The sequence below is a fragment of the Balaenoptera ricei genome, chromosome 1 (genome assembly GCF_028023285.1).
Source record: "Balaenoptera ricei isolate mBalRic1 chromosome 1, mBalRic1.hap2, whole genome shotgun sequence".
Classification (NCBI taxonomy): Eukaryota; Metazoa; Chordata; class Mammalia; order Artiodactyla; family Balaenopteridae; genus Balaenoptera; species Balaenoptera ricei.
Window position 1 is genome coordinate 91,195,040 of NC_082639.1, and position 14,307 is coordinate 91,209,346.

At 35.4% G+C, this 14,307-nt stretch overlaps 1 long non-coding RNA gene across 3 annotated transcripts in view; it reads right to left on the minus strand.

Annotated features, from left to right (window-relative positions):
* The window catches only part of LOC132368343 (uncharacterized), a 260,900-nt gene that overhangs the window by 92,509 nt on the left and 154,084 nt on the right, over nt 1–14,307 (minus strand). Inside the window, exon 5 of one of the 3 annotated variants that reach the window (XR_009504080.1) lies at nt 6,965–7,044. The exons of the other annotated variants lie outside the window; for them this stretch is intronic. This is a non-coding gene — a long non-coding RNA (uncharacterized LOC132368343). Of the gene's footprint in view, nt 1–6,964; nt 7,045–14,307 lie in introns of those variants that run through there. 3 annotated transcript variants of the gene reach the window in all.

Consider the following 14,307-nt stretch of genomic DNA (forward strand, 5'->3'; position numbering starts at 1 on the left):
ATTGTGGTGACTTTTACATCAGTGAATTATTCGTATTTTTATTCTCCATTCATTTGAATAAGGCTTCAAGAGACAACTGGGGTAGGTGTACCCTGGTCAATGCAGAAAAGGTTTTTGTCTGTGTATTTGCTTTGGGGAGAAGAGATTGAACACTTCTCAGAGAATCAACAAATCAGCTGTTTGGTAATTCTAATCCTGAACTTTTGGAAAGATCATAACTTTTATAACTGTTTTAGTAAAGATTTCTTCCTAAAATTCTGTCCAACAATACTCTTCAGTCAGGTATGCTGGACATTTGCTGTGAATACTGGGAAATAAACCAAGAAGAATAAATTATAACCTTAATTGTAAGCCAAAATACACACCAGTGTAAAATACTGCTCTGTAATGTTTGGCTCATGTAAAGAAGGTGTACCCTTTCATTTCACTGGAAATATAGCTGAACCACAATTAGGTCATTTTCTGATTAATTCCCATTTCCAGGCAAGGAATAACACAACTATCATGGTTTATATTAGTACCTGCTTTTTCATGTCCCTCTCCCAAACGATTCTCTTCTACCTACCTTTGATATCTTACACCCAGGTTCCTGGCCTGAGGCCTCTCATTCTTAATCGTTAAACTCCTGGATTGCCTGTTTAGCTTAGGTAGTCTGTTGTCTTAGGTTGGGTCCCCTAGAATGATACCCTGAGAGGATTCCATGGGCAGAGGGTCAAAAAAAAAGAAAAACAAAAACAAAAACCCTCTAGAGGAATAAAAATGGAAGGCCATGTAAAGGTATAATATCAAGCAAGTCCTGTGGAAGGTATATTTGACTCAGTATTTCAGGGAAACTCCAGAAACAGCATAAATCAATCACATCTCAGAGCTATCCTTACCAGAGATGGAGAATTAAGACCTACTACTTGCCAGTCCTTTTAAGGGCTGCTCCCAGGGGATGGTAATTCCCAGGTATTTGTGGTTTTCATGCAGCACAGGCTGAGTTGGTTCTAACAATGTGAGGATAGTCCTCCAAAAAAGAGACACTGATGCTGGCTGGTGGGAGGGAAAGCCCACTGGGAGCCTGTGCACATGAAAGTAACAAAGGGATTCAAGGGGACATAGGTGGAGTATTGACAGTGTTTACCTCATACAAGTAATCACTGTCAAGTATTCAAAAATATGCTTTGGACTATCAGAAAATCAGGATCTTTTCCAGCATTTGTCACTAATTAACTAAGTAATATTGGACATTGTATTTATATTCTCAGTTGTATTAGAACTCTTTTGATTAAGACAGAAAGCCGACATGAACCAGATTAGCCAAATAAACGTTAATTTATCAGTTCATATAGTTAAACCACTGTATTAGCTGAGCATAGAATTTTGCCTTATGAATCAGAAGAACCAGAGCTCAGATATTAATCAGTACTCCTTCCCCTTTTGGCTCTCCTTTTCTTTGTGTGCCAGATTCACTTTCTTCCATACAGTAGGTGGCACACATCTGTTGACTCTTGACTTCACCCCTCACAATTTCACCCTCCTTTTCCCATGGTTCTAACTTTAAACTGCAGGGAAGGAAGGACTCTAATCGGTCAGGTTTGATATCTACTGGTTCTAGAATTACTGTAGCTGGAGGATTAGGTTTTATATTTGCCCAGCACGGCACATACAACCATCTTAGAGAGGTATTTGTGGCCAGCTAGATGAGATCGTGTAACATTATGGCAGTTCTGATTTGGACAATATGTTGGAGCAAAGAATAATTTCCCAGAAGTAAAAGGTCAAGTCCCAGAAAAAATAAGCTAAACTGAACAAAGCAAAAATACATGTTTATGTCACCTGGGTTTTAGTTTCCTCATTAATAAAATGCAGTTCAAAACATTTGTTACATTTGTTTCAGGAAGTTATTTCAAGTATTAAATATGATAATATCATCAAAAGTGCTTTACAAACTATAAAGTTCTGTTAGTGAGCATTGCAAGCCAGTCACATAGAATGCTGAATCTTCTCTGATACTTGTTCATATAGAATAAACAAGTTTTTATATTACCAGTAAGTACAAGAAGGTGAACTAAGAAGTAAGCAAGACCCTAGAGTCTTCCATCATAGATTTTGTATGTAAGACCCAGGTTTACTTTCTCTGACAAATTGAGAAGCATAAATCTTGGTAGCCTCCAGCCTTCTTTTTACGACAGGTGAATCTTTAATGTGGGAAGAGGAAGAGCAACTATTCTCCTTGCCATTATTTTTATAAAAGGTGTTAGGCATATTATCCTAACAGAAAAATCATCAGAGCATCAACTCATAAAGGGGCATAGTATCTTTCTTTAAAAAAAACCTCCAGCAAGCCATATAAATAATTCCTTTCTTCTGAAAAAAAAACAAGAGAAAGAAGAAAAAGAGAAAGAGGAAGAAAGAGGGAGGGAGGAGGAAAAAAGGGAAGAGAAAAGAAAAAAAGGAGAGAAAAGAAAAATGTTTTGGACATAATTTTTATACTTCTCCTAAGTACTCAGACTGAAACTTCTCCCACATATCATCAGTCACAAAAGTCTGTTCAATAACATTCATAGGATTTACTGAAGGCTACTGGTTGTTAGTCAATTCAGGGAGAAAGATGAAGACACAATTCTAACCCTTAAAAGTTTTATAGTTAAATTGAGAAGTAAATATAAAATTCTCCCTTTCAAACTGCCTTCCTTTTTATTTCTATGCCCCACTCCCTTTGCTCCAGACCTTATCACATCATGCTTATATTGATATTACGGTCATAGCCTTCTAATTTGTTTTTCTGCCTCCAGCGTTTCCTTCAACTAACACCCAGTCAGACTCATTTTTCTAAAACAATTTTTGTGCCATATTGGCTTTCCTAATAAAAAATACTCTATGGCTCCAAAATTTCAATAGAATGATGTTTATTTACTGATAGAATTTTAGAGCTGTGGAGAAGCTTAAAGAGTTTGCACTGAATTCAACTCAATTTTGAATAAATTTTACTCACAAATAAGTCTAACAATTAATAAGCAGAAAATAGTTTAAAAATAATATTCCTGGATGCTAGATAGAAATTGTGGGAAGGTCAGTGATTTTTAAGTTATAGCAATGAGAAACAAAATTTTTAAAATTAGCAATCATAGAAACATGTGAAAAATAAAATGAAATAAAATTGGTGTATATAAGTAAAACACTGGGAAATTAAAGCCTGGAAGATCAATTAGGAGGCTAAAGCAACTATCTAGACGAGAATTAATAATAACCCAAATTTGAATGGTGGCAGTGAAAATGGAAAGAAAAGTGCAAATGCAAAAGACATTATGAATGATAAATTCACAGAACTTGATGACTGAGCCAAAGGAAAGGGAATATGTAAAAACTATTTTGAGGTTATGGCTCTGGGAGAATAGTGATACATACTACAACCAGAATGAGAAAATAAAAAAGTAAATTTGTTGAAGTTTCCTGAGAAGGAGTTATGTGTGTTCCATCTTCAACACATTAACTATTCCTGAACTAGGAATCTGTCGTTCTGCTATCATTTGCCATTTACCTGGTAACTGCATATACATTTTTCTTTGGCAGACTACTGCTCCTTCATTCTCAGCTGACTCCTCCTCCAGCTGAGAATGAAGGATGGGCCCCCAGTCTTAGAAATGAAAGCCCTGCACTTCCCTGGATCCAGTGATTAATTCAGAGGCACACATGACCCAGCTGGAGGCAATATTACAAAATGAGACTTTGCTATAATAGTTGGGAGAGAAGCAAGTGTTTTTTCTACTTGTTTTCCCAACAGTTAGAATGGTGTGGTTGGTGAGAATGAAGGTAAGCCATAAATGGAGTGAGCCTGGCTCCTGATGACATCCTTTTAACCCTAATTCAAATCTCCTACATTTTCAGTACATGAGACAACAAATACCCTTTAGCCTTAAACAAGTTGGGTAGAGACTCTTCTTGTCTGGCAATTTAAAAAGCCATGACAATTGCTCTATAAAAGCAAAATACCAAAGTGGAACTCCTTACCTTAAAAACAAATCAGGGGGCTTTCCTGGTGGCGCAGTGGTTGAGAGTCTGCCTGCCAATGCAGGGGACACGGGTTCGGGCCCTGGTCTGGGAGGATCCCACATGCCGCTGAGCAACTGGGCCCGTGAGCCACAACTACTGAGCCTGCGCGTCTGAAGCCTGTGCTCCGCAACAAGAGAGGCCGCGACAGTGAGAGGCCCGCGCACCGCGATGAGGAGTGGCCCCCGCTTGCCGCAACTGGAGAAAGCCCTCGCACAGAAACGAAGATCCAGCACACCCAAAAAAAAAAAATTAATTAATTAATTAATTATTTTAAAAATCCCATAAAATTAAAATGACCAGGGAAAAAATTTTAATAAATAAATAAATAAAATAAAACAAATCAGGGAGAGAGAAAGAGAGGAAGAAAGAAAGACAGAAAGAAAGACAAGAAAGAAAGAAAGAAAGAAAGGAAGAAAGAAAATAAGAGCATCCTGGAACTCTAAAATCTTATCTTTTATGGGAAGAAAAATACATATTTGCCCATTCTTTAAAGGTGAACTACTGTTGAGTTTTTTTTTTTTTTTCAATTTTTCTTATGTCTTTAAGTACATGTCATAGTTCTGTGGGCATGTGCATGTGCTAAACTATATCATTACATTTATTTTATATTGTAATCTCCCTCTGAATCCATAAGCAAGTCCTTCTTTGACATGTGTTCTTTCATAAACCCACAAATTACTACTGGAAAGGTAATAGTATATTCTGTCTTTGGAGTTTCGGCATTTCCAAAGACTGCCATGTCTTCATTCGTACCCTGCCTTTTCCATTAGAATTCCAGAGAATGAAACCCTGGAATCAAGAGTAAGAAGATGAATGCTTGAGTAACTAATATCCTCACCACATATGGTACGCTTCATTTGATGCTTTCTTTAAAAGGTAAAACCAAACTCTACATTTTTTTACTAAAATGACTGGTTCTTGTCCTTTCCAAAAACTGATCTGTTCTTTCATTTTTTTATAAACTGTTGGTATTCTTTTAATTAATTAGTTAATTTTTCTTTCTTAAGTATTTACTTGCAGTCAAATACATTTATTTGATTTTTCAATTCATTCTTTCTCTCACATCTACAACTCATCTGAAGAAAATTTCTCAGATTATCTCCAGACTTTGATCATTCCTCACCACTCTTGCTCCCACTGTGGTCTGAGCTGCCACATCCTTCATAGGAGGTTACTGAAGTCACCTCCTAACTGGCCATTTTGCTTCTGCCATCATTCCCTTATGATCTGTTCTCAAACATCAGATAATTTCACTTCTCTGCACAGCAAAAATCCAAGTCCTCATGAGGACTTACAATGCTGTACTCTGACCTCATCTGCTCTCTACTCTCTCCCTGACCACAGTGGCCATTTTGCTGTTGCTCAAACATATCAGGTAACAACCAATCTTAGGAACTTTGTGCAAAGCTTCTCTCTTCCTGGAAAGCCCCCAATATCCCTCATCTTCTCCAGATCTTTTTCCAGTTGTGATCTATTTAGTAAACTCTACTCTGATCATCCACTTAAATTTGCACCTCCAGATATTTTCAACCCATGTTTTCCTACACTTTATTTTCCCATAGCACTTGTCATCTTTAAAAAAAAAATGCTATATGATCTACTTGTTTATTTTGCGTATTGCTCTCTCTCCCTGCTCTAACACAAGCTCCACAAGAGCAAGAACTCTTGACTGTTTTTTTTCACTGACCTATTCCAAGAACCTAGAGCCGATGCTCAATAAATATTTTTGAATGAATTGAATGAATATTGCATAATGCCTGTAGAAGCTAAACCATAGATCTGGAACCAAATTATCTTACCTCTCATTTAAATCAGATTTTTTTTAACATTTTTACAGCAACAATACACGTTGCATAATATTATCATTCCATTTACACATGACAAAACTAAAGAAAATTTAGCAAGATCACATAATTGATAACTAATAAACCCAGAATTTGAACTCGTGTTATTCAAGGCCAGAGCCAGAGATTTTTAATACTCTACTAGCTTCTTTTATTGAGTACTTTTGGGCAAGTCATATACACTCTATGAGCTTCTTTTCTCTCATCAGTTAAAGGGGATACCAGTGTTTCCCACACATTATTGTGGTAAGAAGCAGAGACAATATTTGTATTATTTGCCTGGTAAATAATTGTAATATTGCAAATATTTGCAATATTTTCCTGACAAATAATAGGCAAGATTTTCCTGGCAAATAATAAGGAAATTAAATGAAAATAATATTTCAGTCCTTCCCACATGACAGTTACAGTAAGAGATGTCTCAAGCAAGTCCAATCCTTATAGGATGTGTCTCTGCCCTTTTAAAAGACATATGGGAATGTGGTTGGGGGATCAAAGTAAGGGACCAAGCAACTTGCTTATCTAATTTTAATTTAGAACTTAAGCTAGAAAATCAATTTTTTTCTCAAAGAGCAGAACTAAGCTCTAGCTAATAATAAATGGTCTATTTTTCCAGAGTGTCCTTTATGCATATTTCATTAGCCAGACAGCCAGGGTCACAGGGACCTTGGGACAGATGCAATCATTTAGAGAGCTCTGTTACAAATTCTGATGAAGAGTTAAAGGTCCAAGTCTCCATTCCACTTTGCCACTTACCCACCAGGTACCCTTGAGTACATAACCTTTCTGTGCGTTACAGACATTGTGAGTTTCTATAAATGAAACCCATAGAGCTAAAGCTCACATAGTGCTAATGCTGTGCCAGACACTCTCCTTGTACGTTAGCTCCTTGGATCTTCCAAACAACTTTCCAATTAGGAAAAAGAGACTTTATTGAGGGTTGGGGTCACCGATGACAAGGAAGAATTGATTTCTGAAGGACAGAAAATTTCCATAAGCAGAGAAACAAGATGAAAGCATTACCAGAGGAATAATAGTATTGACTCTGTGAGTTAATAAACATGCACTGAGTACTTGCTGGTGGGCACCTGCAGCTATGTGCATTCCAAATATATAAGTAAGGTATGATTCTTCATGGAAAGGAGTTTACAGATTTTACAGCCTAGATGGAAAGAAAGACAAGAAGACATTTAATAATTATGTATAACTAGCTGTAACAAATATCATAAAACAAACTCAAAAACATGTTTGGAAGCAAAGAGAAAGGAAAGATTCACTTTTTAGTGGGATATGAGATAGTATTTTACAAAGTAGATAATAAATGAATATGAGAGACAATCAGGATTTTGAGTAATAGGGACAAATTTACAGGCATTCCAAGCAGAGAAATAATCTGAGGGCATGGTCTGTGAAAGAGCAAATGGCTCAAAAGCAGAAATGCATGCAGAGTACACAGGGCAAAAATGAGGAATATGTACGAAAAGAAAGCCTTTTAATAGGGTTATTGTAAGTCCTGTTAATTTGCTTAGAAATTTGTTTAATGAGAAAAATAAATGATGGGGAAAGCCTTCCTAACAGTTCAGGCAATTAATACTATTTTATAAATGCTGTGTGTGTGTGTGTGTGTGTGTGTGTGTATGTGTGTGATATACAGAGTTAATAGTCATCATAGACATGGAATCATCCCTGAGAAAAACCCAAGAGCTTGCTCACATTTTCTCTCTCTTCTCTCTCTAAATTGCCACATCATAAGTATTTCACTTTTCAAGGAAACACAACTAGGCTCATTGATCCCACAGTAAAGCAAATTTATTCTTAAAGGACCAAAGTAAATACCATGGTTTTAATCAGCTCTAAGAAAACATACCAGGCACTCTCCTCCTCTCCCCGCCTCAAGTGCATTTGAGGCAGTGCAAGGTCTAAGTTTGAGCAGATGGATGTCAGTGCAAGTAATTACAAGCTGCAACATAATACCCTTAAAACGACACACATACTAGACAAATAGTTATTTGTGGTTATAGAGTGGGTAAAGTTACTACAAAAATAGTAGCACACCTTATAATAGTGCTGTATGCCATAATTTACCTTTGCTATATCTGAAGTGTCATATCTTGTTCCAGACTTAATACTTAGTAACTAACAATTTAATATACAAATCTCCAGCCTAAGAAGTAGAATAATTAGAAAAGGCAAGTCCCGCTTTTTACATGAAAAAATTATGGTGAATCATGCAAAATGTCTGAAAGTTATATAGAAGAGAGAAGTGATTTTTAGGTATGAAAAATGAGGGGCAGTTTTCAGATAAACTTTATAAAACATACAGTAAAATCAGAGCAGATATACAGAAGGGTAATAATGGATCATAAATGACAAGAGACTTCTCTTATGAAAGTAAAAGCCATTGAGATAACTAATTTGATGCACCATGTCCCCACCCCCTAGAAATAGAATTAAAACTTATCATTGTAAAAAAGTACAGTCAAATCCATCACAAATTTCATCCACCACAAGTGAATGTGATGACAGAATATGATCAATCTTTTCTGACTTACACTTTGGAGAAAAATGAGACTTGGGGCAATTGCCCTTCTGTTTTCTCACCGTCCAAAATCTCTCATTAAACAACAACAACAAAACAAAAATATTAACAACAACAAAAACTAAATAGATAAACAATCCTTTTTTGCTTTAATTTAATGACATGAAATCAACTTCTGATTAAAATGTACAACCCCAAAACATGAGAGTGCTGTTAAAGCAACACAAGGAGAGGGTCTTTAAAAGGGAGAGACTAAAAGTGTTAAATGCATCAAAAATATTATGGATGGAAAAAAAGTAGACAAAATGTTTAAAAATGCCATTTTGGGTCATAAGTAACCCGAATACAAACCATTTCAGAGAGGTGGTAGGCCTGAAAATCTGGTTGCCAGGAATTGTGGAGTGAGTTGTAGAAACAGGGCTAGCAAAGGTAGCAAATTTTTAGTAAGCATCACTGTGAAGGAAGTAGAACTAGATCTGGGAAGGCAGGGAATCAAGATAGGAATTAGTCATTTTTCAAATTTGAAGGAAAAAGAGAAGATTTGGTGCCAATACAAATGAGTGGTAAGGCATGGAAGCAATTAGTTGGTAAAGTTTAAGCCAAATATCATCTCTTTTCTCTGTGAACTAGAAGATCTCCTGTTATAATTAAGAGGGACTTTCAGTTAAACATGGTGAATAGAACCCAGGAGTTTCATTTTTCTTCCTTACAAAAGCACACTAAAATACCTTTATAGATATAAAAGGCTATTTTTAATGAAAGAGCAAATAGAATGAAAAAGCAGTAAAGGAATCAAGGAAATAACTTTATCATAGGAGAACAGTAGATAGGATTCTCAGAATGATGATGAAGGGAAATCCCAGGACATTAGCACATTGTTTTAGAGAGCAATCAATCTGGGTAGAATTGGAGGTTTAGGGTGTCTAGGAGCATTGACATTGTAGATTAAAGAAAAATAAATAGATAGAAAGAAAGGAATACAGGTAGATAGAAAGATAGATAGATGCACTGATTATTTAATATGTTTGACCATTTGTTGATGTTTTATAATTCTCTCAGAGTTGGAGGAGAGTGACTACTTAGTACATTGAAACCTAAGCAAATGCAAAATGAAGTAATTACAAATTCTAGAAAAAATAAAAGCTATTCAGAGAAACAAATATCACTACGGTTCACTAAGTGGTTCAGCTTAAATAATATTTACATATTCATAGGCATGTAAACACTGTATATTTATTTAAACAAAAATTTAAATAAATTATATTGAGAGCATAGTGGAGAGGAAGTATGTGTACTGCATGTGTGTAGATGTGAGAGAGAGAGATAAGGAAAGAAAGGGTGAGGTGGGAAAAATAAAAGAGATACAGTGTTTGGGGCAGTTTATCAGCCTGTGTTAGACAGCTAAATATTCATCTTCACAATAGGAAATCTGTAAGCAATTTAAAAAATTTTTAAATAGCAGTAAACATATATGTATTTAAAATCAAGACATCTAGTCTCAATAACTTAAAAGTTTTTGTCAAGTGGGACTTGGGGTTAGGCTGTATAGAGCAGGAACTACTATTTTCATTATAAACCGTTAGCTGCAATCTGACTTATTTAACTATTCAAGCACATTACTTTAATTAAAATAAAAATGTAATTAAAAAGAGTGAAGGAACAATTTCACAGCTTTTGGGGATCACAGTTAGGGTTCTAAAGAGTTTAAAGGATAGAAGGAAAAAGAAAATACCTATATAATTGAGAGAAAATGCTTTACCTTGATATCAGACCTTAAAAACTGTCTCTACATTTCCAGCCATATGTACCACAGCTTCAAAAAATCCACCCTATGCAAGCACATTACATTATTTGCTCTACCAAAAGATGCCCTCAATCACTACCATAAAATAATTCCTCTCCATCTGTCAAAATTCTAGCAATCCTTCAAATCCTGTCTCAATGCTTTTCATTTTTTCCCCCATCCTCAACCATATGGAACCTCTACCTCTTGTGATGCTCATTGAACTCTCTTACTGCATTTACTTTATCTTATCTCATATTCTTTGGTATATTCATTTCACTCTAAGTTCATTAAATCTTGAGGCTGTGTAACTTATTTTGCATCTCTTGTATTAACTAACAAAGCATTTAAATAAGTATTAGTCACTTCAGGGCTGTGTTGAATTAAAATGAAATTTGACAGGCAATTCTCTGTTTTGAAAAGAAATATTATTACATTGCTATCAATTTAACTATTATCATTGGTTTAAATTACTTATAATACTACTACATGTAACTTGATTAAGAAAGATGAAATGAAATTGAGGATTTAATTGTTTTCATTTGGATATTTGATCTGAAAGTTCTTTTCAATCAAAGCTATGGAATAAAATACTCTTAAAGCTGCATGTATAAGTACAAAATAGTCATGGAGATGGCATATAATAAGTCATGAGTTTGGTCATATATCATTAGTTACAGTTTTATTTTTTTGTTAGAACCTCTTTGGGAAAACAATAAACAGCAGTCTTTAGTTGTTATTAAAATTGTCTGTGGAAATAATAAGTCATTTAAAGCAAAATAATTGATGATTTGTTTTAATTAGTAATGACAACAGTTTCTCCTTAATAAAATATTAGATACATTTACTTCTATTTTTTAAACTGACTACTGATTTTTAGGCACTTAGAATATTCCAGGCACTGTCTATGGCATTTACATTTATCACATTATTCTCACAGAAATAACTGCAGATAGAAAATAATAGTAAGACACATAACACTTAGTATTTGCTAAATCCTCATCTAGGAGCTTTTTACACATATTAAGGCATTAAGCTTTACAACTCTATAAAGCAGGTACTAGTATTATTACTTTCATTCTACAGTTGAGGAAACTATAGCACAGACAGGTTAAGTAACTTCTCTGTGGTCTCACAGCTAGAGTGTAATATCAGGATTCAGAATCCAAACTTTAACTGCTATGTTAAATAGGCAAAACATTATTATTTAAAATATTGAATTAAGAAAGTTAGCAAAAAAATGCCATATTATATTTCTAAATTCTATGGTTACATTTTAAAATAATTTGTATGATTCACCTTATGTTCATACATTTCCATATCCATCATCAAAAGACTTGAGGAATTTAAATCCATTGCACGTTTTGTAGGACTTTTATGTAAATTAAGGGTAACATATTCTCAAACACTGACTTATTTATTCTTCAGCTAATATTTTTGTTTTGGGATAAAGTATGCTTTTATAAAAATACTCACAATTCACTTTTAAAGTACTCTGTGATTTTTTTTTAACTGAATTTTACTTACTATTCTGTTCTGTGCTACATGTTTTGCTGTCCAAGTAGGCAGTTGCCATGTGCAACTTCAATGGATTCTTTCTGATGTCCCAAAATAAATCAAATTATACAGCAAGCAGGGATATCACTAAAGTCTATGTAAATAAAGATATATAAAAAATTAAATATAACCTGTCATTTGCCCTGTGACTATTGAAAGCAAAACTATTCATGTTGTTCCAAATAAAACCCCTGAGGGTCACAGTTTTTTCTAAGATGGTGGTAACTAAGAATGAACACTTTTTTACAGGGAGAGAAAAGATCTTTTGAAGACCTGGTCAGGCCTAGTCCCCATGATTCCTTTTTGCTTTACCATATCCCAGCCCTGCTCAGAAAGATTACAGGACTTTCTTTCATCAACCCATATACCACTGAGAGTAACTTCAAAGTGAATTGTCACAACAGTGTGCAGTAGTCTGTAAATATATAAAGCGTACTACGGAAGCTGCTCAGAGTGTGGCTAAGAAAAAAAAGTTTTCAAACAGAGGTTAAAGGCACGGCATCTCAAAGTCTTTTTGTTCTTTATTTTTAACTAATTGTAGCATGATTTCTCAAGGAACTAGTTTCTGGAATTTGGGGGTCTTCCTTCTGTGACTTTATACTCATCTTGCCCAACTTCCAACTGACTACCAAGGACCCCAGTGGGTCCCTTCTTTCATATCACTTCATCATTTGTTCAGTATCTTAACGAGTCTTCCTGCCTCAAGATTTCCTTCTCTTCAGTACATCCTAAACAGCACTAGTAAATTAATCTTCTGAAACCTGCAATTTATACAGAGTCCATGCTTGCTTCGATTGTTCCCCAATATCCAGAGAATAAATCCAAATACAATATACTGAGAAGAGAATCATCTGCCTGCTCACCTAAAACAATCCTCCGCTCTAGTCAAACTGCTCAATATACTAGCTTCTCTCTCCTCTCCAAAACAACACCCCATAAACCCTGATAACTTAGTCACTGATTTCAGTTCCATTACTTCAAGTGGCAGCTCTTCCTGAAGTCTTCCCTGAGAGTGCCAGGCATCAGGAATTTTTTCATCCTCTGACTTCCTGAAGGTTATTCCCTCTATTTCTCACTTACTTAGTAGCTAACACATGTTGCTTTCTATTGTTAATTTTATTTTTATGTTTATGTTTTGTATATCTGAGTAGCTTAAAAATCTTTTTTACAGTATGGCTTATGTCTTATATGTTGTCATACCTCCAGCACAACACTCCAAAATGGAGTTGCTAAATGATAATTTAATAATGTTAATGTTAATGATGATTATTAGCATTGATTAAATTTGTTTGTTTTTTATGTTTGCAAAAGTATTTACACCAAAAGTGAAAAAGATCTATTACGAAGGTTTTAGAATGAACCCACTATTATATAGGAGACTGACTATATGACATCTAACATCCATGTTTTGTCTAATATCCATAAATCCAAATATCTTAAAAGGGATAAAGTGATGAATCTAACTTTCATACTTGTCTTATAGCTTATTTTACACAATACATTCAGTTTTTAAGAAAAAGTTAACCACTTCTATATGTAAACCTAGCATAAGAGAAAGAAGTGTTAAGTCTAAGTCTCCAAGGAATTTATAATCTTATTGGAGACATAATAACTACGCACACACAGAAAACCTAAATTAAGAACAACGAATATCACATGCTAAGTATTTAATATGAGGAAGAGATAAAAGGAGTCTTAGAGATTACTTGCAATGTCAGAATTCACTGGAACATTGAGTCTTCGTTGAAATTGTGTTCTTACCTGAACTTTCTTTTATTTTTTATTTTATTTTCTCCTAGCGGTTAGAGAAGTTTTTAGCCACTATTTTATCAAATATGTTTTCTGCCCCTTCCTCTCTTTCTTCTCCTCCTGGAACTCCTATACTGTGAATATTATTATGCTTGATGTTGTCCCAGAGGTCCCTTAAACTATCCTCATTTTTTTAAAATAATTTTTTCTGAAGTTCTTACTCTGTTCCTCTGTTCTTCTCTTGAGTTCAGTGAGCATTTTTACGACCATTGCTTTGGACTCTTTATCAAGTAAATTACGTATCTCCATTTCATTAGGGATTTTTCCTGGAATTTTATTTTGTTGTTTCATTCGGAACATTCTCCTCTGTCTTCTCATTTTGTTTGACTGTGTTTGTCTCTATGAATCAGGTGATACCATTACCTCTCTTGGTCTTGAAGATGTGTCCTTGTGTAGGAGCATTTTCTTTATATAAACTGCATGTGCCTGGTGGCTTTGGTGGGAGGGCTGGAGTTGAAGCACAGGCCAGAATTTTTTCCAGGGCACACTGGGGCTGCCGCCTTGGTGGTGTGGGTTGGAGTTGGAGCTGGGAGTGAGCCAGGAGTTGCTGTCTTGGCGGGGGTGAGGCAGGGCGGAGCTGAAACCTGGTGCAGGCCAGGGTTTCTCTTGTAGCACTTCGGAAACTGCCACCTTGGAAGGGTAGTTGGGGCTGGAGCCAGAGCTCAGTGTGGGCTGGGGATTCTCCTGGGGCACACCAATGCCCACCGTCTTGGGGGTTGGAGGGGCTAGAGCTGGAG